Raw genomic sequence first — 23,210 nt, 5'->3', positions numbered from 1 at the left:
TAGGGCCCCTCCGGGGCCCACGGCCCCCTGTCACGGACGTAGGTGGATTTTTCCATTCAAACCGTGGCAGTCTACTAAAGGAACTGATCAAACTAATTAAAGGTGATGAACACTACTCCCCACCCGTAAGATCAGAAGTCTCAGCTATTAGACGCACACGCTTCCCAGCTCGAACAAGGAACAACAGTATAATTCCACCGGGTGTTTACATGTGGCGCTACCTATGTGACTGCGGAGAAGAAATGAGGAAGTGGCATGACCAGCCTACTTCTGTACTGCGAGCATGGGTGAGAGAACTGCAGAACAGACCAACCACCAGTAGAACTGCTCCAGTTATCACAGGTAACCAATAGAGGGGCCCTACCCTTAGTCAGGGGAGAGAGAGGGATAATAGAGTTTAATGGACTGTGTGGATTCGATGGCCTGGCACATCAGAACCACAGGAATATAAGGCGCTGGTGGACACTGGTGCACAGTGTACCCTAATGCCCTCTAGTCCTGCAGGGACAGAATCAATCCATATTTCTGGAGTGACTGGGGGCTCTCAAGAACTGAATGTATTAGAAGCAGAAATAAGCCTCACTGGTAAAGACTGGCAAAAACATCCTATTGTGACTGGCCCAGGGGCTCCATGTGTACTTGGTATTGACTACCTCAGAAGGGGGCATTTCATGGATCCTAAGGGGTATCGATGGGCCTTTGGAATAGCTGCTGTAGATACAGACAAAATTAAGCAGCTGTCCATTTTTCCTGGCCTGTCAGAGGACCCGTCTGTTGTGGGGTTGCTACGAGTAAAAGAGCAGCAGGTACCAATTGCTACAAAAACAGTGCACAGATGGCAGTACCGCACCAACAGAGATTCCTTGCTCCCCATTCATGATTTGATTCTCCAGTTGGAGAATCAGGGAGTGATCAGCAAAACTCACTCACCTTTTAACAGCCCCATGTGGCCAGTGCGTAAAGCCAGTGGAGAATGGAGGCTAACTGTAGATTACCGTGGCCTGAATGAGGTAATACCCCCACTGAGCGCTGCTGTGCTGGACATGTTGGAATTCCAGTACAAGCTGGAGTCAAAAGCAGCCAAATGGTATGCCACCACTGACATTGCTAACGCCTTTTTCTCTATTCCTTTGGCCGAAGAATGCAGGCCACAGTTTGCCTTCTCCTTGAGGGGCATTCAGTATGCATGGAACCGTTTGCCCCAGGGGTGGAAACACAGCCCAACCATTTGCCATGGGTTGGTCCAAACCGTATTGGAACAGGGTGGTGCCCCTGAACATCTGCAGTACATTGATGACATTGTTGTGTGGGGTGATACAGCAGAAGAGGTTTTCACAAAAGGAGAGCAGATAATCCAGATTCTTCTACAAGCCAGCTTTGCTATTAAGCGAAGTAAAGTAAAAGGGCCTGCCCAGGAAATTCAGTTCTTAGGTATAAAGTGGCAGGATGGACGTCGTCACATCCCAACAGATGTGATCAACAAAATCACTGCCATGTCTCCACCAACTAGCAAGAAAGAGACACAGTCTTTCCTGGGTGTAGTGGGCTTTTGGAGGATGCACGTTCCAAACTACAGCCTCATTGTAAGCCCCCTTTATCAGGTGACATAGAAGAAGAATGATTTTGCATGGGGCCCTGAGCAGCAGAAGGCTTTAGAACAGATTAAACATGAGAAAGCCCGTGCCGTGCCCCTGGGGCCAATATGGATGGGACAGGATGTAAAGAACATCCTCTATACTGCTGCTGGAGAGAAAGGTCCCACTTGGAGTTTGTGGCAAAGAGCCTCAGGAGAGACCCGAGGTCGACCCCTGGGATTCTGGAGTCGAGAGTATAAGGGGTCTGAAGTGTGCTACACTCCAACTGAGAAGGAGATCTTAGCCGCATATGAGGGGGTTCGGGCTGCTTCTGAAGTAGTTGGGACAGAGGTTCAGCTCCTTCTAGCACCTCGCTTGCCAGTAATAAACTGGATGTTTAAAGGACAGGTTCCCTCCACCCATCATGCTACCGATTTCACCTGGAGCAAGTGGATTATGCTGATTACACAAAGAGCGCAAATGGGAATCCTCAATCGTCCAGGAATTTTAGAGGTGATCATGGACTATCCTGAAGGTAAAAAGTTTGGAACATCACCAGCAGAAGAGGTCTCACGTGCTAAAGAGGCCCCACCATACAACAAACTACCAGAAAATGAAAAGAAATATGCCCTGTTCTCTGATGGATCGTGACGAATTTTCGGGAAGCATCGCAAATGGAAAGCTGCTGTGTGGAGTCCCACACTACAGGTTGCAGAGGCCACTGAAGGAAAAGGATAATTAAGTCAGTTCACAGAGGTAAAGGATGTCCAGCTGGCCTTAGATGTTGCTGAATGGGAGAGGTGGCCAATGCTGTATCTTTATACTGACTCATGGATGGTGGCAAATGCCTTATGGGGGTGGTTACAGCAGTGGGAACAAAATAACTGGTAATGGAGGGGTAAACCTGTTTGGGCTGCTGAACTATGGAAAGACATTGCTGCCCGAACAAAGAATATGGTTGTGAAGGTGCGTCACGTGGATGCACATGTGCCCAAGAGTCAGGCTACTGAAGAATAACAAAACAATCATCAGGTAGATAAAGCTGCCCGATTTGAGGTGGCTGAAATTGACTTGGACTGGCAGAATAAGGGCGAATTATTTCTAGCTCGATGGCCTATGAGAACTCAGGCCATCAAGGAAGAGACACAACATATAAGTGGGCCAGAGACCGAGGGGTGGACTTAACTATGGATGCTATTGCTCAGGTTTTTCATGACAGTGAAACATATGCCATAACAGCAAAACAATCATCAGGTAGATAAAGCTGCCAGAACTGAGGTAGCCCAAATCAACTTGGACGGGCAGAATAAGGGTGAACTATTTTTAGCTCGGTGGGCCCATGAGACCTTGGGCCATCAGGGAAGAGACGCAACATATAAGTGGGCCAGAGACCTAGGGTTGGACTTAACTATGGACGCTATTATGCAGATAATTTGACCGTGAAACATGTCCCGTAATTAAACAAGCTAAGAAAGGAGGAAGGGCGATGGCAAAAGTATAAATATGGGGAGGCGTGGCAGGTTGATTATATCACCTTGCCACAATCTCGCAGTGGTATATGCTATGTGCTTACCATGGTAGAGGTGCCTTGAAACATATGCAGTACCCCATGCTGCCGCCCGAAACACGATATTGGGTCTTGAGAAACAAGTCCTGTGGCGGCATGGCACCCCAGAAAGAATTGAATCAGATAATGGGACTCATTTCAAATATTCCCTTATAAATACTTGGGCCGAAGATCATGGCATTGAATGGATTTATCATATTCCCTACCATGCACCAGCTTCTGGTAAAATTGAACTATATAATGGGTTGTTGAAAACTATGTTAAAAGTAATGGGTGGTGGAACATTTAAGCACTGGGAGAAGCATCTGGCAGAAGCCACTTGGTTGTTCAATACTAGAGGATCTGTCAATCGTGATGGTCCTAGCCAATCTAACCTCCTACACACTGTAGAAGTAGACAAGGTCCCTGTTGTACATGTAAAGAACATGTTGGGAAAAGCTGTTTGGGTCCTCCCAGCCTCTGGAAAGGGCAAACCTGTCCGTGGAACTATTTTCTCTCTCATTTGATTTATTAGCCTCAATTATATTGTACTATATTGTGTCATCTTTTATTCCAATATCGTATTTAGTAAAATATGTTTCCTCCTTAGATTGCTGCCACTGTTTTTTGTCCATTCCTCTTTTTCCCTTCATTTCCGGGGCGGCGGCCCCTGTCACGGGCACAGGTAAACCTAGGTAACCTGTGACACCTTAGTAATTTCCAGTGAAGGCATCCACATTGGTGAGACTTTTTCGTAAATAACCTGTAGAATATCTGTTACCATCTTTGTATTATTCCACCTTACAAGTGTGTGCTGGGGGACCCACACCCCAGGAAAGGGAAAAGGGAAATAGAGGAAAAGAATAGAGAGATAAACCCAAGAACAAAATAGTGGCAACAATCTGAGGAGTAACACACTAACTTACTAAATAAGATATCAGAATGCAAGATAACACACTATAATATAATAAAATATAATTAGAATTGAAGCTAATAAATCAAGTAAAATGAGAGAGAAAGAGTACTCTGATGCTGAGGCGAGACAATGTTGCTCAGGAGCTCATGTTGCTGAGATAAAAAGGGGAGGAAAAGTGTTTTGTGGATGGTTTTTATCTTTCCCTTTAAACAGTAAATGGAAACACAAAGAACTCGAAGTTCTCTGTGGTATGTAGTATGTAGTTCTTCTCTTCTGGGACAGGTACCTAGGAGGGGAGCATTAACTCTTTAACTCCCAGTGTGCTACACGATGTTATGATGTGGAATACTGATAACCAAAAATCATAAAACCATGACACAATTGTTTCTAATTAATTGTAAGCAGCTGCATGAAATTTGAATCATCTATTACAAATAACAGCCAGAAAGAACCACTTCAGACTATATGGCAGGACAAGAGGTTCTCAAGATCAAACCAAAGCAGCATAGCAAGACAAATGAAATATGAGAATACAGGCAGGAGATCTGAGTAGTTGGACAGAGAAAGTTGGGCACTGCAAGAACATCAGAGGAAACTTATACAATTGTGTAAGTAACAATGACTCTCAAATAGCTCTAACACTACGCATATATAGCTTAGCAGAAGAAGGAAGAAATTAAAACTTTTGTCACGGGGTTACCCCAAGATGTAAGTCTGTGACAGAGGGGCATAGGCCCTGGGAAAAAAAAAAGGAGAGACAAAGGAGCGAAGGAAAAAAAATGAAGGGGTTTGCCGTGACCTGGCCAATGCCAGGCACGTGCTCTGGGAGAGGGGGAAGGGCAGAGTGTGTGTGATAGGTAAGGGTTAAGTTTGTTAGTCAAATTGAAACTGTCACGGTTTGAACGAAAAAAATCCACCTGCGTCCGTGACAGGGGGCCGTGGGCCCCGGAGGGGCCCTAGGCCGAAAGGAAAAAGTTAATTAGGAAAAGAAAACAGCGGCAACGATCTAAGGAGGCACTCTTATTTACTAAATACTATATCGAAATACAGGATAACACAATATAATACAATATAATTGAAAATTGAGCTAACAAATCAAGCAAAATAGGAGAGAGAATGAGTCCCGTAACCGAGAGGCCTACTGTGAATCTAGGCGAACGGCTGAAGGCTCCCACACACTCCCCTGAATGCCAGAACTCGAAAGACCTCAGTCTGTTCTGCGACCGAGTTAATATAGAGTCCAGGTCCCGTGACCTATCGTGTTGCTCTCTCGGAGATGTAGTCTTCTTCTGTAAGTTGCAGATTCGGTAAAATTATTCATGCTTTATATGATGTTATGATGTGGAATACTGATAGCAAAATTACAAAATTATTAAACCATGACATTCCACCCCTTATTCTACATCATTACATTATGTTTATACATATATACACACACATACGTATAGTTGAGTGGGCAGGCCCCTTCACCTTGCTGCGCTTAATGGCAAAACCAGCTTGCAAAAGAATTTGGATTATCTGTGTCCCTTTCTTGAAAACCTCTGCTGCTGTATGGCCCCACACTACAATGTCATCAATATACTGCAAGTGCTCAGGAGCATTACCCTGTTCTAAAACAGCTTGGATCAATCCATGGCAAATTGTTGGGCTGTGCTTCCACCCCTGAGGTAAACGGTTCCAGGTATACTGAAGACCTCTCCAGGTAAAAGCAAACTGCGGCCTACATTTTGCAGCCAATGGGATGGAAAAGAAGGCATTAGCAATATCAATGGTGGCATACCACCTAGCTTCTTTTGACTCCAATTCATACTGGAGTTCTAGCATGTCTGGTACAGCAGCACTTAATGGAGGTGTAACTTCATTCAGGCCACGGTAATCTACCGTCAGCCGCCATTCCCCACTGGTTTTACGCACTGGCCATATGGGGCTGTTAAAAGGCGAGTGCGTTTTGCTAATCACTCCCTGATTTTCTAATTGGCGAATTAGCTTGTGAATGGGGAGCAATGAGTCCCTATTGGTGCGGTACTGCCATCTGTGAACCACTTTGGTGGCAATTGGTACCTCTTGGTCTTTTACCTGGAGCAACCCCACAGCAGAAGGATCATCTGACAGACCATGTAAAGTTGACAGCTGCTTAACACCGTTTGTGTTAACAGCAGCTATCCCAAAGGCCCATCGATACCCCTTGGGATCCTTAAAATATCCCATCCTAAGGTAATCGATTCCCAGTATACATGGAGCCTCTGGACCAGTCACAATAGGGTGTCTCTGCCAGTTTTTACCAGTGAGGCTTATTTCGGCCTCCAACATAGTCAATTCTTGGGAACCCCCAGTCACTCCATGTATATATATTGGTTGTGTCCCTTGGTGACTTGAGGGCATTAGGGTGCATTGTGCACCAGTGTCCACCAAGGCTTTATATTTCTGTGGTCGAGATGTGCCAGGCCACTTAATCCACACAGTCCAATATACTCTATTGTCCCTTTCCCCCCCTGGCTGGGGGCAGGGCCCCTCTATTGTTTACCTCGGTGGCTTGAAGCAACTGGAACTCTCCCCTTCTTGGAAGAGTTCACCTTGGTGGTTGTTTCACCTTGTAATTCTTTCACTCGTGCTTGAAGTGCAGAAGTGGATGAATTACACCACTTCTTCATGTCCTCCCCATGACTACAGAGGAAAAACAACAAGGCAAGACGTGTAGTCTTATCGTTGTCATTTGCTTGAATACGAGGTGTCTTATCGTTGCCATTTGCTTGAATACGAGGACGTCTCTTTTTTAAGGTTGAGATTTTCGATGATACAGGTCGAGAGGAACTCATGTTGTTTAGCTTTCTCAATAGGCGATCGTGGAAATCCTGGTCTCCATCATCTTGTACCACCGTGAATTCATCTACATCAGGCACATTAGCCAATTTGTCAATAATATCACTTTGTGTTCCCTCCATTTTGTTTAATCTTTCCACTATTTTGACAATGGCTGAAGTATACAGATTAACTTCTGTAGCGCTTATAAATAATTCAAGTTCCTGAAGTCTGCCAATTAGTTCATTCACAAAGGGTTTCCTGTCCCCTTTGCCATATACTAATGCAAGTGCACTGGCATGCTTTTCTGGAGCTGCTTTTGTAAAGTCACGCCACATTTGTCGTGGAACGCGGACTGCTTCAGGATCATGTAATTGGTTTGGATCATTACGATTGAACTCGCGGCTGTATAGCATTTCCACCAGAGCATTTTCTCTCAAAAATTGGATACCTTTCTCTATATCAGTCCATTTCTTTCTCTCAGGCTCCAAGTCCCGTTTGAAGGGGAATCTATCTCTTACCGCTATCAACATCCACTTCCAGAGGATGTAGGACCGATTTTGGCATGTGCCAATACCTCTGTCCACACGTGAGTCCTTGGAAATGCTACCCAGTTGGCGAGCTTCACTGCCATCAAGCCACGCACTGTTGGCACCATTGTCCCAGCAGCGAAGTAACCAAGTGACCATATGTTCTTTTGGATGACGTGTGAAATCCTTTCTTAGATCTCAAATTTCACTCATTTTAAAAGATCGATCAATAATGGTCGTAATACTTTGCTCATCTTTTGTTCTATCAAGAGTCCCGGGTGCTGATGGTGGCAGCTGTGTCGATGAGGCTGCCCCATCTATAAGTTTGGACTCGAGAAATTCCCGTAAAGAAAATCTAGCTTTTGGCTCCTCTTCTGACTCTGACCCTGACCCTGACGCTTGTGTTATTTTTTCCAGGTAACCCTCCTTCTTTTTCCTCTCTCCAAACTTCCTCTGCTCCTCTAACTTCTTCTGCTCCTCTAACATCTTCTTGTACCCCTCTAACATCCTCTGCTCCTCCAGCTTCCTCTGGTCTTCTGACTCCCCCTGCTCTCCTGAGTCCTGCTCTACTAACTCCCGCCGCTCTTCCAACTCCTTCTGCATTTTCTCTAACTGAGTTGAAAGTCGTTTTGTCTTTCGCCCTCTTACAGGGGCAACCAACATTGTATCTGGTGTCCCTGATAGTTGGTCCAATTGAACTACATGTGTCCCCGGTGGCTGGTCAGATTGAACTACATGCGCCCCCAGTGGCTGGCCAAATTGGACTACATGTGCCCCCAATGGCTGGTCAAATTGGACTACATGTGCCCCTGGTAGTTGGTTACATACATTCAGCTCACCCCGGAGGGCACTTAGCTGGTCTCGGAGAGCGTTCCGCTTGAACTGGACGGCACCGAGCTCAGTCTGGAGGCTGTTGTAGTTGGACTGGAGAGTGTTGTACCCGAACCGGAGGATGTTATGCTCGGCCTGGAGGGCAGTGTGCTCAGTCTGGAGAGTGTTGAGCTCGGTCCGGAGGGCATTGTGCTCAGTCTGAAGAGCATTATGCTCGGACTGGAGGGCATTATGCTCGGACTGAAGAGTGTTGTGCTCGGTCTGGAGGGTGTCACAATTGGGTTGAAGGGCATCGTGCTTAGGCTGGAGGGTGCCGCGCTCAGACTGGAGGGCGTCATACTTGGACTGGAGAGTATTGTACCCGGACCGGAGAGCGTTGTGCTCAGTCTGGAGAGTATTGTGCTCGGACTGGAGGGTGTCGCAGTTGGGTTGGAAGGCATCGTGCTTGGCCTGGAGGGTGCCACACTCAGAATGGACGGCGTCATACTTGGACTGGAGAGTGTTGTGCTCGGTCTGGAGGGCATTTTGCTCGGTCCAGAGGGCATCGCGCTCAGTCTGGAGAGTGTTGTACTCGGACCGGAGGGCGCTGTGCTCGGACTGGAGAGTGTTGAGTTGGGATTGCAGGGAGCTTTTCTCATTTCGGAGAGCCTCTCCCTCATACCACAAGGTGTCCCTTTGATATAGGCGATCTTTTCTCTCAGCTTCAAAAGCTTTTTCTCTCTCTACCTTCTCATCCCAAAGCTTTTCTGCGTCAGTTCTAAGACTCTCCTTCTCGTACCAGATTGAGTCTCGTTGGTACAGGAGATCTTTTCTCTCAGCTTCAAAAGCTTTTTCTCTCTCTACCTTCTCAGTCCAAAGTTTTTCTGCCTCAGCTCTAAGACTCTCCTTCTCGGCCCTGAGACTCTCTCTCTCAGCTTCAAAAACTTCCCTCTCAGGAATGGTATTGACTAAGGCCCGATAAGCATTAGCTAGGCCCAAAATCATTTGTGCCTCCTGAGATCTGCCTGAGCCACAACATTCCTGCCTCAAATATGCAATCAAACTCTCAGGATTCTTCAAGTGTTCAGGAGTGAAGCTCCATAACACTGAAGATGTCTGTCCTTTGAGAATCTCTTCAAAGCCTCTCCACACTCCCTGCCACTCAGTATTCTCTGGTTCTAGGGAAGACTTCCTCCGGATGTTATAAATCCAGATACTGAGTGAGATTATTACAATAATCAACAGTAAGATCAGGGAGATTAAGAGTGTGGCCCACTGATCATTCAAAAACTGCATAAAGGATTCATAGAAAGAAAGAGGAGCACGCTTAAAAATCACCATTTCTGTATAATTAGTTGCATTAGTTGCTCCCTCTGGAGCTGTATACAGATACGAAGTGAGCATTGCTAACCATGCTTTCAATCCATTATACAATTGTATAGCTCCATAAGAAAAAGTGGCTAGCTTAAACATGACCCAATATGTTCGGAGCATCTCAAAAAAGGAACCAATGGCACACAGTCCCTGGTAAAACAAATTTAGTAGAGAAAACATTTTTTTTTTTCCTTTTTTTCTTCAATAGAGAGAAAAAAGTAAAAGAAAACCAAGCTCAACAATGTTTATAAAATATACCGGAGTATTGGCAGTCCGCCTGGACTTTTCAAGGTCAAGCTCGCAGGTGCAGAATCGCAAACCTAAGATAGCTCCTTAACGGGAAAAAAAAAACTTGTATCTCTGTTAAAAGCTAAAAGAGCAACAGAAGAAAACACAGAAAAACAGCAACTCAATACGCCCGCATTCTCCACCAAAATCTGTCACGGTTTGAACGAAAAAAATCCACCTGCGTCCGTGACAGGGGGCCGTGGGCCCCAGAGGGGCCCTAGGCCGAAAAGAAAAAGTTAATTAGGAAAAGAAAACAGCGGCAATGATCTAAGGAGGCACACTTATTTACTAAATACTATATCGAAATACCGGATAACACAATATAATACAATATAATTGAAAACTGAAAATTGAGCTAACGAATCAAGCAAAATAGGAGAGAGAATGAGTCCTGTAACCGAGGCCTACTGTGAATCTAGGCGAATGGCTGAAGGCTCCCACACACTGCCCTGAACGCCAGAACTCGAAAGACGTCAGTCTAGTCTGCGACAGAGTTAATATAGAGTCCAGGTCCCGTGACCTATCGTGTTGCTCTCTGGGAGATGTAGTCTTCTTCTGCAAGTTGCAGATTCAGTAAAATTATTCATGCTTTATATGATGTTATGATGTGGAATACTGATAGCAAAATTACAAAATTATTAAACCATGACAGAAACTCATTGGTGCTTTCTCAGGTGTCTGGAATGTAAACAGTGTTGTAAAATGTAAATAGTGTTGTAAAGGATGGAAACTAAGAAGCTGCAGGCACTGCAAACTACACATTGCCGAGGCACATAAGCTGTTAGAAAATAACCAAAGAATAGTGGTGAAGACTACTGACTTTCACCACCACAGCCATCAGGAGGCAGGAAAACAAACCCCAACAATAACCTGTGCAGCTGCAAGAATGACTGGAATGTATGCAGGAGATAAGAATTGTATAAATACAGGGCCAATCCTTTGTTCAGATCCTGACCTTGGTGGAGCATAGAATCCCCTTGGTGCCCAGCATTGTTTTGCTCACTTTATCGCCTTGCTTAATTGAATAAAGTTTATGTATCACACTAGACTTTGTCTGGTTTTGTCACGGGAATCTATAACCGTGTGCAGATAGTTTTAAAAAAGAAAAAACACAACAGCAACGATCTGAGGAGGAACGGGAATTTACTAAATTTAACCAAATCAAACAAAATGAGAGATGCAAGAATACCTAAAGTAGAAGTTTGAGAAGTGTGAGAGCAGCACATGCTTTGCTCTGTGGCGAGCTGAGACGGCCAGAGGCAGAGAGCGGCTGGGGTCCAGTCCAGAGTTCCACCCTGCTTCCTCTTCACGCCAAGTTCTCTGGGGATGCTACCCCTCCCCTCCTGGAACCCAAAATGCCTAAAATGTCAGTAACATGGAATCAGAACATGAACTCTTTAACTGCTACTGTTCTGCATGATGTTCTGATGTGGAATACCGACAATGGAAATCACAAAGCCACAACACTTCTGTCTCTGTATTTAAGCACATCACAGATATTATACTTGATTTAAAGTGGCAAATCTGATTTAACTTGAGTGACGGATAAGCAATCATTCATAAGTGTCAAACCAAAGAGAAGAGCAGATTATCATAAATTTACAGTCTGTGTTTTGTGAGAACAGGATTGTGGATGAAAAAAGTCTTGAAAGACTATAGTCAAAAAACATGCTAAAACTAACAGCAATCCATGTTAAGTAGCAAGATTAAATTGCAGAGGCAGATTCACAGGAAAAGAGCACTTTCTACAACTATGGCTATTAAATTTGTAGGAACAAGTGACATCTGATGAAAATAAAAATAAAAAAGGACTTGAAATATAGAGCAAGTTCTGCACTGTGAGATATTGCTTTCTATTTAGAGCCCTGTGGTGAATCTTGCAAGACTTATTTTTTTAGTGGTTGGAAGGGACCTCCAGAGATCACCAAGTCCAACACACCTGCCAAAGCAGGTTCCTTACATTAGGTCGCACAGGTAGGCATCCAGGCGGGTCTTGAATATCTCCAGAGAAGCAGACTCCACAACCCCCCTGGGCAGCCTGTTCCAGTGCTCCGTCACCCTCACCGTAAAGAAGTTCTTGCGCACATATGTGCGGAACTTCCTATGCTCCAGTTTCTGGCCGTTTCCTCTTTGTCCTGTCTCCACACACTGCTGAAAAGAGTCTGGCCTCGCAACTTTGCCCCCCACACCTTAGATATTTATAGACCTGGATCAAGTAAAATTTACAAGATGTGACCAAGCCACATTTAAAGCCTCTCCTTTTGTTGCTGTTCCTCTCCACCAAAATATGCAAATGCAAGTTTAGCTGCATTGCTTTAATAAAACTCAGACAAAATATCAGGGACAGAACGGTGGACTGAATAGACAAACAAGTTTGATTCAATGCATAAATCAATATCAGAAAGGACAGCAAATTGAAATACGACAGCTCAATTTATGCATCGGTTGTTTAGAATTTAACTGCATATTAGTGCCAAAATCAGATCTGGACATTCTTTCAAGCTTACTTTTCATACAATCAACTTCACAAAGTAGCACAAAGAACCTACCAACAGCAAGTAGGCATTTTTAAAAGTTCTACAGCGAACTTATTAAAGCATTCAGGAAGCTCAAGGTGTATTAGATGGTGAGCACAGAGTCTAGTTTTAAAAGGATATTGAAGACGTCAATTTAGCTTCTCAGCTGAGGAAAAACATTTTGATTATAAGAAGGTATTGCCAAAAGAAAGTTGTGTACTTCAATTACATAATCACAAAATCACAGAATGGCCCAGGTTGGAAGAGACCTCAAGGATCATGAATCTCCAACCCCCCTGCCAGGCAGGGCCACCAACCTCCCCATTTACTAGACCAGGCTGCCCAGGGCCTCCATCCAACCTGGCCTTGAACACCTCCAGGGATGGAGCATCCACAGCCTCTCTCGGCAGCTGTTCCAGCACCTCACCACTCTCATAGTAACGAACTTTCACCACTCATAGTAAAGAACTTCCCCCTGACATCCAACCTAAATCTTCCTTACTTCAGTTCAAAACCATTTCCCCTTGTTTTGCTGTTATCTACCCTTTCAAAGAGTTTACTCCCCCCTCCTGATTATAGGTTTCCTTCAGGTACTGAAAGACTGCAATGAGGTCACCCTGCAGCTTTCTTCTCTCCATGCTGAACAAGCCCAGCTCTCTCAGACTGTCCTTGTAGGGGAGGTGCTCCAGCCCCCGATCATCTTCATGGCTCTCCTCTGGACCCTCTCCAACAGCTCTCTGTCTTTCTTGTACTGAGGGCTCTATACCTGGACACAGTACTCCAGATGGAGCCTCACAAGAGCAGAGTAGAGAGGAACAATCACTACCCTATCCCTGCTGGCCACCCCTCTCCTGATGGAACCCAGGATACCATTTGCTTTCTGAGCTGCAAGAGCACACTGCTGGCTCGTTCATTTTCTCATCCATTAGGAACCCCAGGTCCTTCTCTGCAGGGCTACTCTCAAGGACTGCTCCTTCCAGTCTCTATAGATGTCTTGGATTCCTCTCGCCTGTTATGGTTTTGTAATTTGGTTGGTGTTGGTATTCCACATCAGAACACCATGCCTAATAATGGGAGTAAAGGGGACAAGTTTTTTTTCTGTGGACTGCCTTAAATGGGCATGTGGGGAGCGGCACCGCAGGGGAAGTCGGGAAGGGGACAGGGTTTTCTGATCCGGCTCCCTGCAAGGAGACAGCGTGGTTGGAGCTTCCCGCCTTCCACAGCTCATCGGTGAGATTGGGGACTTGTTATTCTCTTTGTTGAAACTCTCTTGTTGTTGTTTAGCGTTATTAGGTTATTAAACTGCTGTTCATTCTCAAATCACTTTTTCCTCCTTCATTTTTTTTTTAGACCCAATCGCAATCTCCCTTCCCTTCCCCTCTCCCAAAGCACACGTGGTCGGGCCGCGCCGCGCCGTGCCGTGCTGCACCGCGCTGCTCGAGAAGGGAGGCACTTTTGTTCCTGCTCCCCTGGTGTAAAGGACAGAACTGTTTTTCTTTTATTGTCTCAAAGCTTGCTTCATGTGGCCTTTCTGATGATAAGACTCCGACTGGCAACTGCTAACCATCTAGGAGGGTGAATGGTGGGTGTTGTTGTGCCACAGTACCTCTGCTTATGATTGCAAAGATAAGCAGAAGCAGGACGAGCAGTCTTCTTCAGGGGTGCTGCTCGAAGGAGCTGAACACTGCATAAGGCGATAATGCTTGTGTCTGGCAACAGAGACCCCCCTCCTTGCTGGCTTATCTGTGGGCCAGGAATGTCACAAAAGCTGGTTTAAAACCCTATTACAAAGTGTGTTTACCTGCTTGTTTGGAAGTTCATTGTTTGCTCGAGATACGTTCCCAAAAATGCTGAGTCAAACTTCAAAGAAGAAGAAAAACCCCCACTGAAATGGGGGATAAAAGGCCCTCGCTAAACTGGGGACTTTGGAGACAAACTCCCAAAGACACCTTTGACGGAGAGTGAGCCCCCTGTACTCTCTTCCCCCCAGCAGCAATTTGAGAAGGGAGGAGGAGTGGAAACGGTTACCTGCTCGGCGGAAGGGGCATCCCCCATCCCAACCATCCCCGGCTCCCCAGGTGCCTCTGCGAAACAGGTTTGAGGCCCTGGAACTTGAGGGGGAGACTAGTGAGCGTGTGTAGACAGGTGCACCCATGAGGTTGCCTCAGGTGAAGCGGTCACCCCCAAGCCTCAAGACTGCTTCTACCCGTAAGGACAGAAGGGTGATTGTCGTAGGTGACTCCCTTCTGCAAGGAACAGAAGGCCCTATATGCCGGCCCGACTCTACCCACAGAGAAGTGTGCTGCCTTCCTGGGGTACGGGTCAGGGACATTTCAAAGAAAATTTCTAGGTTGATTCAGCCTTCAGATTACTATCCACTTTTAATAATTCAGGCTGGCGGCGAGGAAGTTGGCAAGGAAAGCCTGAGGTCCATAAAGAAAGACTTCAGGGGAATGGGGCAAATACTTGAAGGAGCCGGGGTGCAGGTGATCTTTTCTTCTACGCCCGTGGTGTCAGGAAAAGGTACAGGGAGGATCTGAAAAACCCAACTCTTAAATAGATGGCTTAAGAGCTGGTGCAGACACAAGAATTTCGGCTTTTTTGACCATGGGGCAATCTACACTGCACCTGGCATGATGGCTGCTGATGAAAGCAGCCTGTCCCTGAGGGGTAAGAGGGTATTAGCTGAAGAATTAGCGGGACTCATTGACAGGTCTTTAAACTAGGAACGAAGGGGGAAAGGGGTAAATTAAGGGCTACTGGGGTTGAACGGGTCATTCGAGGGATTGTACCAAACAACATGGGCAATGACGGCAGAGTGCAAAGGGAGGGAGTAGGGCAGGGGGAAGCTGGGGATGCTGCTGTTCTAGTGGATCCTGGATACCCTATGAAGGTGGTGAAACGGACAGCCCGGCTAAAGTGCCTTTATACTAATGCACGGAGCCTGAGTAACAAGCAGGAGGAACTGGAAACTGTGATGCACTCGGAAAGTCGTGACCTTGTTGCTATCACAGAAACATGGTGGGATGACTCCCACAATTGGGATACTGCCATCGACGGCTATAGACTATTTAAGAGAGACAGGTGAGGTAGGAAGGGTGGGGGAGTTGCTCTCTATGTCAGAAATTGGATAAACTGTGAGGAGCTACCTATGAGAAACAGTCAGAAACAGGTTGAGAGCCTGTGGGTTAGGATTAGAGATGGGACTAATAAAGGTCAGCTGGTATTTGGGGTATACTACAGGCCACCTGATCAAGGGGAGGCTGTTGACGAGGTTTTCTTGCTCCAGATGCATGAGACGTCTGCCTCAAGGGCTCTTGTCCTGGTGGGGGACTTTAACCATCCGGACATCTGTTGGGAAAACCACACGGCGAGCTGCAAGAGCTCCAGAAGGCTCTTGGAATCCATTGATGATAGCTTTCTGGTTCAGGTAATGGACAGACCAACCAGAGGTCAAGTGTTGCTGGACCAGCTGCTCACCAACGCTGAGGAGATCATCAAAGGCGTCAAGGCTGAAGGCTGCCTGGGCTCCAGCGATCATGCCCTGGTTGAGTTTGTGATCTCAAGCGATGTGGGCCTGACAAAGAGCAGGACCAGGACACTGAACTTTAGAAGAGCAGACTTCAAGCTACTCAATGGAATGCTGGCCAAGATCCCCTGGCGCACTGCCCTCAAAGACAAGGACGTTGAGGAGAGCTGGCTGCTCTTCAAGGATGCCCTCCTGGAAGCACAAGAGGTCTCCATTCCCCTGAATAAGAAAGTGGGCAGGAGAGGTAGAAAACTGGCATGGCTCAGCAAGGACCTGCTGAGAGAACTGAGGGCGAAGAAAGGGGTGTACAAGCTCTGGAAACAAGGCTGTGTCACCTGGGAAGAATACAGGGATGCCGTCCGGACTTGCAGACGTGGGATCAGGAAAGCCAAGGCGCAGGCAGAACTGAACTTGGCAAGGGACGTGAAAAACAATAAGAAAACCTTCTACACGTACATTGACCAGAAGAGACAGGCCAAAACGGGTGTACCTACTTTGGTAAATTTAAAAGGAGAACTGGCTTCAACAGATGAAGAGAAAGCTGAGGTGCTGAATGAGTTCTTCACCTCGGTCTTCACTGGTGGCCAGGATTCTAGTCTTTTTCACGTCCCTAAGTCTTGCACCCCCATATCTCTATGTGGGGACCAAGAAAGTAAATCCCTCCCCACTGTAAGGGTAGAGCAAGTCCGAGAGTGCCTCCTTAGAATGAGTGAGTACAAGTCTATGGGGCCAGATGGCGTGCATCCCAGGGTTCTGAAGGAGCTGGCTGTGGTGGTTGCTGAGCCACTCTCCATCATATTTGAGAAGTTGTGGCTGTCAGGTGAGGTCCCGGATGATTGGAGGAAGGGTCACGTCACTCCCATTTACAAGAAGGGGAGCAGGGAGGATCCGGGGAACTACAGGCCGGTGAGTCTCACCTCCGTGCCTGGGAAGATTATGGAACAGATCCTCCTGGACAACATGCTTGATCACATAAAGAACGAGCACGTGATCTTAGACAGCCAGCACGGCTTCACCAGAGGAAGGTCATGCTTAACTAATCTTGTGGCCTTCTATGATGGAGTGACGGCATTGGTGGACGAAGGGAAGGCGACCGATGTCATTTACCTGGACCTAAGCAAGGCCTTTGACATGGTCCCCCATCACATCCTCATCTCCAAATTGGAGGGAAGTGGATTTGATGGGTGGACAACTAGATGGTGTCATGGTTTAATAATTTTGTAGTTTTGCTATCAGTATTCCACATCATAACATCATATAAAGCATGAATAATTTTACTGAATCTGCTACTTACAGAAGAAGACTACATCTCCCAGAGAGCAACACGATAGGTCACGGGACCTGGACTCTATATTAACTCTGTCGCAGAACAGACTGACGTCTTTCGAGTTCTGGCGTTCAGGGGAGTGTGTGGGAGCCTTCAGCCGTTCGCCTAGATTTACAGTAGGCCTCTCGGTTACGGGACTCATTCTCTCTCCTATTTTGCTTGATTCGTTAGCTCAATTTTCAATTATATTGTATTATATTGTGTTATCCCGTATTTCGATATAGTATTTAGTAAATAAGTGTGCCTCCTTAGATCATTGCCACTGTTTTCTTTTCCTAATTAACTTTTTCCTTTCGGCCTAGGGCCCCTCCGGGGCCCACAGCCCCCTGTCACGGACGCAGGTGGATTTTTAGTTCAAACCGTGACAGATTTTGGTGGAGAATGCGGGCAAATTGAGTTGCTGTTTTTCTGTGTTTTCTTCTGTTGCTCTTTTAGCTTTTAACAGAGCTATGAGTTTTTTTCCTGTTAAGGAGCTATCTCGTGTTTGCGGTTCTGCACCTGCGAGCTTGACCTTGAAAGTCCAGGCGGACTGCCAATACTTCGGTATATTTTATAAACACTGCTGAGCTTTGTTTTCTTTTACTTTTTTCTCTCTATTGGAGGAAAAAAAAAATGTTTTCTCTACTAAATTTGTTTTACCAGGGACTGTGTGCCATTGGTTCCTTTTTTGAGACGCTCCGAACATATTGGGTCATGTTTAAGCTAGCCACTTTTTCTTATGGAGCTATACAATTGTATAATGGATTGAAAGCATGGTTAGCAATGCTCACTTCGTATCTGTATACAGCTCCAGAGGGAGCAACTAATGCAACTAATTATACAGAAATGGTGATTTTTAAGCGTGCTCCTCTTTCTTTCTATGAATCCTTTATGCAGTTAGGAGAGAGGAAAAAGAAGGAGGGTTACCTGGAGGAAATAACACAAGCATCAGGGTCAGGGTCAGAGTCAGAAGAGGAGCCAAAAGCTACTTTTTCTTTACGAGAATTTCTCAAGTCCAAACGTATAGATGGGGCAGCCTCATCAACACAGTTGCCACCATCAACACCTGGGACTCTTGATAGAGCAAAAGGTGAGCAAAGTATTACGACCATTATTGATCGATCTTTTAAACTGAGTGAAATTCGAGATCTAAGAAAGGATTACACAAGTCAGCCAAAAGAAAATATGGTCACTTGGTTACTTCGCTGCTGGGACAATGGTACCAACAGTGCGTGGGTCGATGGCAGTGAAGCTCGCCAACTGGGTAGCATTTCCAGGGACTCACGTGTGGACAGAGGTATTGGCACATGCCAAAATCGGTCCTACACCCTCTGGAAGTGGATGTTGATAGCGGTAAGAGATAGATTCCCCTTCAAACGGGACTTGGAGCCTGAGAGAAAGAAATGGACTGATATAGAGAAAGGTATCCAATTTTTGAGAGAAAATGCTCTGGTGGAAATGCTATACAGCCGCGAGTTCAATCGTAATGATCCAAACCAATTACATGATCCTGAAGCAGTCCGCGTTCCACGACAAATGTGGCGTGACTTTACAAAAGCAGCTCCAGAAAAGCATGCCAGTGCACTTGCATTAGTATATGGCAAAGGGGACAGGAAACCCTTTGTGAATGAACTAATTGGCAGACTTCAGGAACTTGAATTATTTATAAGCGCAACAGAAGTTAATCTGTATACTTCAGCCATTGTCAAAATTGTGGAAAGGTTAAACGAAGTGGAGGGAACACAAAATGATATTATTGACAAATTGGCTAATGTGCCTAATGTAGATGAATCCACGGTGGTACAAGATGATGGAAACCAGGATTTCCACGATCGCCTATTGAGGAAGCTAAACAACATGAGTTCCTCTCGACCTGTATCATCGAAAATCTCAACCATTAAAAAGAGACGTCCTCGTATTCAAGCAAAAGACGATGATAAGTCACCTCGAATCAACAATGAGACTACACATCTTGCCTTGTTGCTTTTCCTCTGTAGTCATGGGGAGGACATGAAGAAGTGGGGTAATTCATCCACTTCTGCACTTCAGGCACGTGTGAAAGAATTACAAGGTGAAACAACTACCAAGGTGAACTCTTCCAAGAAGGGGAGAGTTCCAGTTGCTGCAAGTCAACGAGGTAAACAATAGAGGGGCCCTGCCCCCAGCCAGGGGGGGGAAAGGGACAACAGAGTATACTGGACTGTGTGGATTAAGTGGCCTGGAACATCTCAACCACAGAAATATAAAGCCTTGGTGGACACTGGTGCACAATGCACCCTAATGCCCTCAAGTCACCAAGGGACACAACCAATATATATCCATGGAGTGACTGGGGGTTCCCAAGAATTGACTATGTTGGAGGCCGAAATAAGCCTCACTGGTAAAAACTGGCGAAGGCACCCTATTGTGACTGGTCCAGAGGCTCCATGTATACTGGGAATCGATTACCTTAGGATGGGATATTTCAAGGATCCCAAGGGGTATCGATGGGCCTTTGGGATAGCTGCTGTAAACACAAACGGTGTTAAGCAGCTGTCAACTTTACCTGGTCTGTCAGATGATCCTTCTGTTGTGGTGTTGCTCCAGGTAAAAGACCAAGAGGTACCAATTGCCACCAAAGTGGTTCACAGACGGCAGTACTGCACCAATAGGGACTCATTGCTCCCCATTCACAAGCTAATTCGCCAATTAGAAAATCAGGGAGTGATTAGAAAAACGCACTCGCCTTTTAACAGCCCTATATGGCCAGTGCGTAAAACCAGTGGGGAATGGAGGCTGACGGTAGATTACCGTGGCCTGAATGAAGTTACACCTCCATTAAGTGCTGCTGTACCAGACATGCTAGAACTCCAGTATGAATTGGAGTCAAAAGAAGCTAGGTGGTATGCCACCATTGATATTGCTAATGCCTTCTTTTCCATCCCATTGGCTGCAAAATGTAGGCCACAGTTTGCTTTTACCTGGAGAGGTATTCAGTATACCTGGAACCGTTTACCCCAGGGGTGGGAGCACAGCCCAACAATTTGCCATGGATTGATCCAAGCTGTTTTGGAACAGGGTAATGCTCCTGAACACTTGCAGTATATTGATGACATTGTAGTGTGGGGCCATACAGCAGCAGAGGTTTCCAAGAAAGGGAAACAGATAATCCAAATTCTTTTGAAAGCTGGTTTTGCCATTAAGCGCAGCAAGGTGAAGGGGCCTGCCCAGGAAATCCAGTTCTTAGGTGTAAAATGGCAAGATGGACGTCGTCACATCCCAGCAGATGTGATTGACAAAATCACTGCTATGTCTCCGCCCACAAATAAAACAGAGACCCAATCTTTTCTGGGAGTAGTGGGCTTTTGGAGAATGCATGTCCCAAACTACAGCCACATAGTGAGCCCTCTCTATCAGGTAACACGGAAGAAGAATAATTTCTCATGGGGTCCTGAGCAGCAGCAGGCTTTTGAGCAGATAAAACAAGAAATAGCCCGTGCCGTGGCCTTGGGGCCGGTACGGACGGGACAGAATGTGAAGAACATCCTCTACACTGCTGCTGGAGAGAAAGGTCCCACCTGGAGTTTGTGGCAAAGAGCCTCAGGAGAGACCCGAGGCCGACCCCTAGGATTTTGGAGTCGAGCATATAAAGGGTCTGAGGAGCGCTACACACCGACTGAGAACGAGATCTTAGCCGTGTATGAGGGGGTTCGGGCTGCTTCTGAAGTAGTTGGGACAGAGGTTCAGCTTCTTCTAGCACCTCTCTTGCTAGTAATAAACTGGATGTTTAAAGGACAGGTTCCCTCCACCCATCATGCTACTGATGCCACTTGGAGTAAGTGGATTTCATTAATTACTCAACGAGCTCGAATGGGAAAACTCAGCCGTCCTGGAATTCTAGAAGTGATCATGGACTGGCCTGAGAGTAAAAAAATTGAAACGCCACCTACAGAAGAGGTATCACGTGCTAAAGAGGCACCACCATACAATGAGCTAACAGAAAATGAAAAGAAATTTGCCCTATTCACAGACGGATCGTGTCGTATTGTAGGGAAGCATCGCAGATGGACAGCTGCTGTATGGAGCCCCACACGACAAGTTGCAGAGGCCACTGAAGGTAAAGGAGAATCAAGTCAATTCGCAGAGGTAAAGGCTGTTCAGCTGGCTTTAGATGTGGCTGAACGGGAGAGGTGGCCAATGCTTCATCTTTATACTGATTCATGGATGGTGGCAAATGCCTTATGGGGGTGGTTGCAACAGTGGGAGGATGATAATTGGCAACGAAAGGGTAAACCTGTTTGGGCTGCTGAACTGTGGAAAAACATTGCTGCCCGAATAAGGAACATTGTTGTAAAGGTGCGCCATGTAGATGCTCATGTGCCTAAAAGTAAGGCTACTGAAGAACATAAAATAACCATCAGGTTGATTGAGCTGCCAAAATTGAGGTGGCTCAAATAGACTTGGACTGGCAGAACAAGGGTGAATTATTCCTAGCTCGGTGGGCCCACGAGACTTCAGGTCATCAAGGAAGGGATGCAACATATAAGTGGGCCAGAGACCGAGGGGTGGACTTCACTATGGACGCTATTGCTCAGGTTATTCACGATTGTGAAACATGCGCCATAATTAAACAAGCCAAGAGGATGAAACCTTTTTGGGGGGAAGGGCGATGGCAAAAGTATAAATATGGAGAGGCATGGCAGGTTGATTATATCACCTTGCCACGATCTCGCAATGGTAAGCGTTATGTACTCACCATGGTGGAGGCAACCACTGGGTGGCTCGAAACATACGCAGTACCCCATGCTACCGCCCGAAACACCATATTAGGGTTGGAAAAGCAAATCCTGTGGCGGCATGGCACTCCAGAAAGAATTGAATCAGATAATGGGACCCATTTTAAAAACTCTCTTGTAACCACTTGGGCCAAAAATCATGGCATTGAGTGGATTTACCATATTCCCTATCATGCACCAGCTTCTGGTAAGATTGAACGATTCAATGGGTTGTTGAAAACTATGTTGAAAGCAATGGGTGGCGGAACGTATAAAAATTGGGAGAACCATTTAGCAGAAGCCACCTGGTTGGTCAACACTCGAGGATCTAGTAATCGTAATGGTCCTAACCAATCCAGCTCCCTACGTACCGTGGAGGGAGATAAGGTTCCTGTATTACACATAAAGAGTGTGTTGGGAAAAACAGTTTGGGTACTTCCAGCGTCTGGAAAGGGCAAACCTCTCCGGGGTACTGTCTTTGCCCAGGGACCTGGGTGCACATGGTGGGTGATGGACAAAAATGGGAATGTTCAATGTGTACCACAAGGGAATTTGATGTTGGGGGAGTGCAGCCAATGATTTTCTTGTAGATATATAGGTAGAGTCTCAGAGAATATTTTAATTAGGTACAGAATAGTTCAATTAGGTACAGGACTTAAGATAGAGTGGATTAATGTTAAGGAAACACTTTTTCTCTATATACCTTAATTAGGCATTCTGTAAGCAAGTTTTCCATCTGGACTCTATATCGTGCACTGGCCATGCATGTGTAGAACACACATGGAAAGAAGTATAAGTCAAAAGGAAATCTGCTGTGGTGGCTGGGAAAAGATGAGTGCACCTTGATGTGGGGGACGCCCTACTAGCGCTGCCTTTTCCCTCTACCGCTGACACGTTTTCATTTTTCTGGCAGTTTTGCCATTTTCTCAAAATTAATAAATAGTAGGTTAGGTTATAAAGTTTTGTTCTCAACTTAGGGATTTGTATGGAATAAATATAAATTGTTGAGAAAAAATAAGGTTGCTGATTATTCACAATTATACATATGAGTGTGTATGTATGTATAAACATAATGTAATGATGTAGAATAAGGGGTGGAATGTCATGGTTTAATAATTTTGTAATTTTTGCTATCAGTATTCCACATCATAACATCATATAAAGCATGAATAATTTTACTGAATCTGCAACTTACAGAAGAAGACTACATCTCCCAGGGAACAACACGATAGGTCACGGGACCTGGACTCTATATTAACTCTGTCGCA

General features: G+C 45.8%; 1 protein-coding gene across 7 annotated transcripts in view; it reads right to left on the bottom strand.

Moving 5' to 3' along the window:
• Window positions 1–23,210, bottom strand: part of LOC146751606 (ubiquitin-conjugating enzyme E2 R2) — a 136,622-nt gene that overhangs the window by 53,709 nt on the left and 59,703 nt on the right. The gene's annotated exons all lie outside the window — the stretch shown is intronic.

This window comes from Coturnix japonica, unplaced genomic scaffold, assembly GCF_054131305.1.
Source record: "Coturnix japonica strain WE unplaced genomic scaffold, WE-NBRP24 Scf071, whole genome shotgun sequence".
NCBI classification, from domain to species: Eukaryota; Metazoa; Chordata; class Aves; order Galliformes; family Phasianidae; genus Coturnix; species Coturnix japonica.
This window is presented reverse-complemented; position numbering and strand designations above follow the sequence as displayed.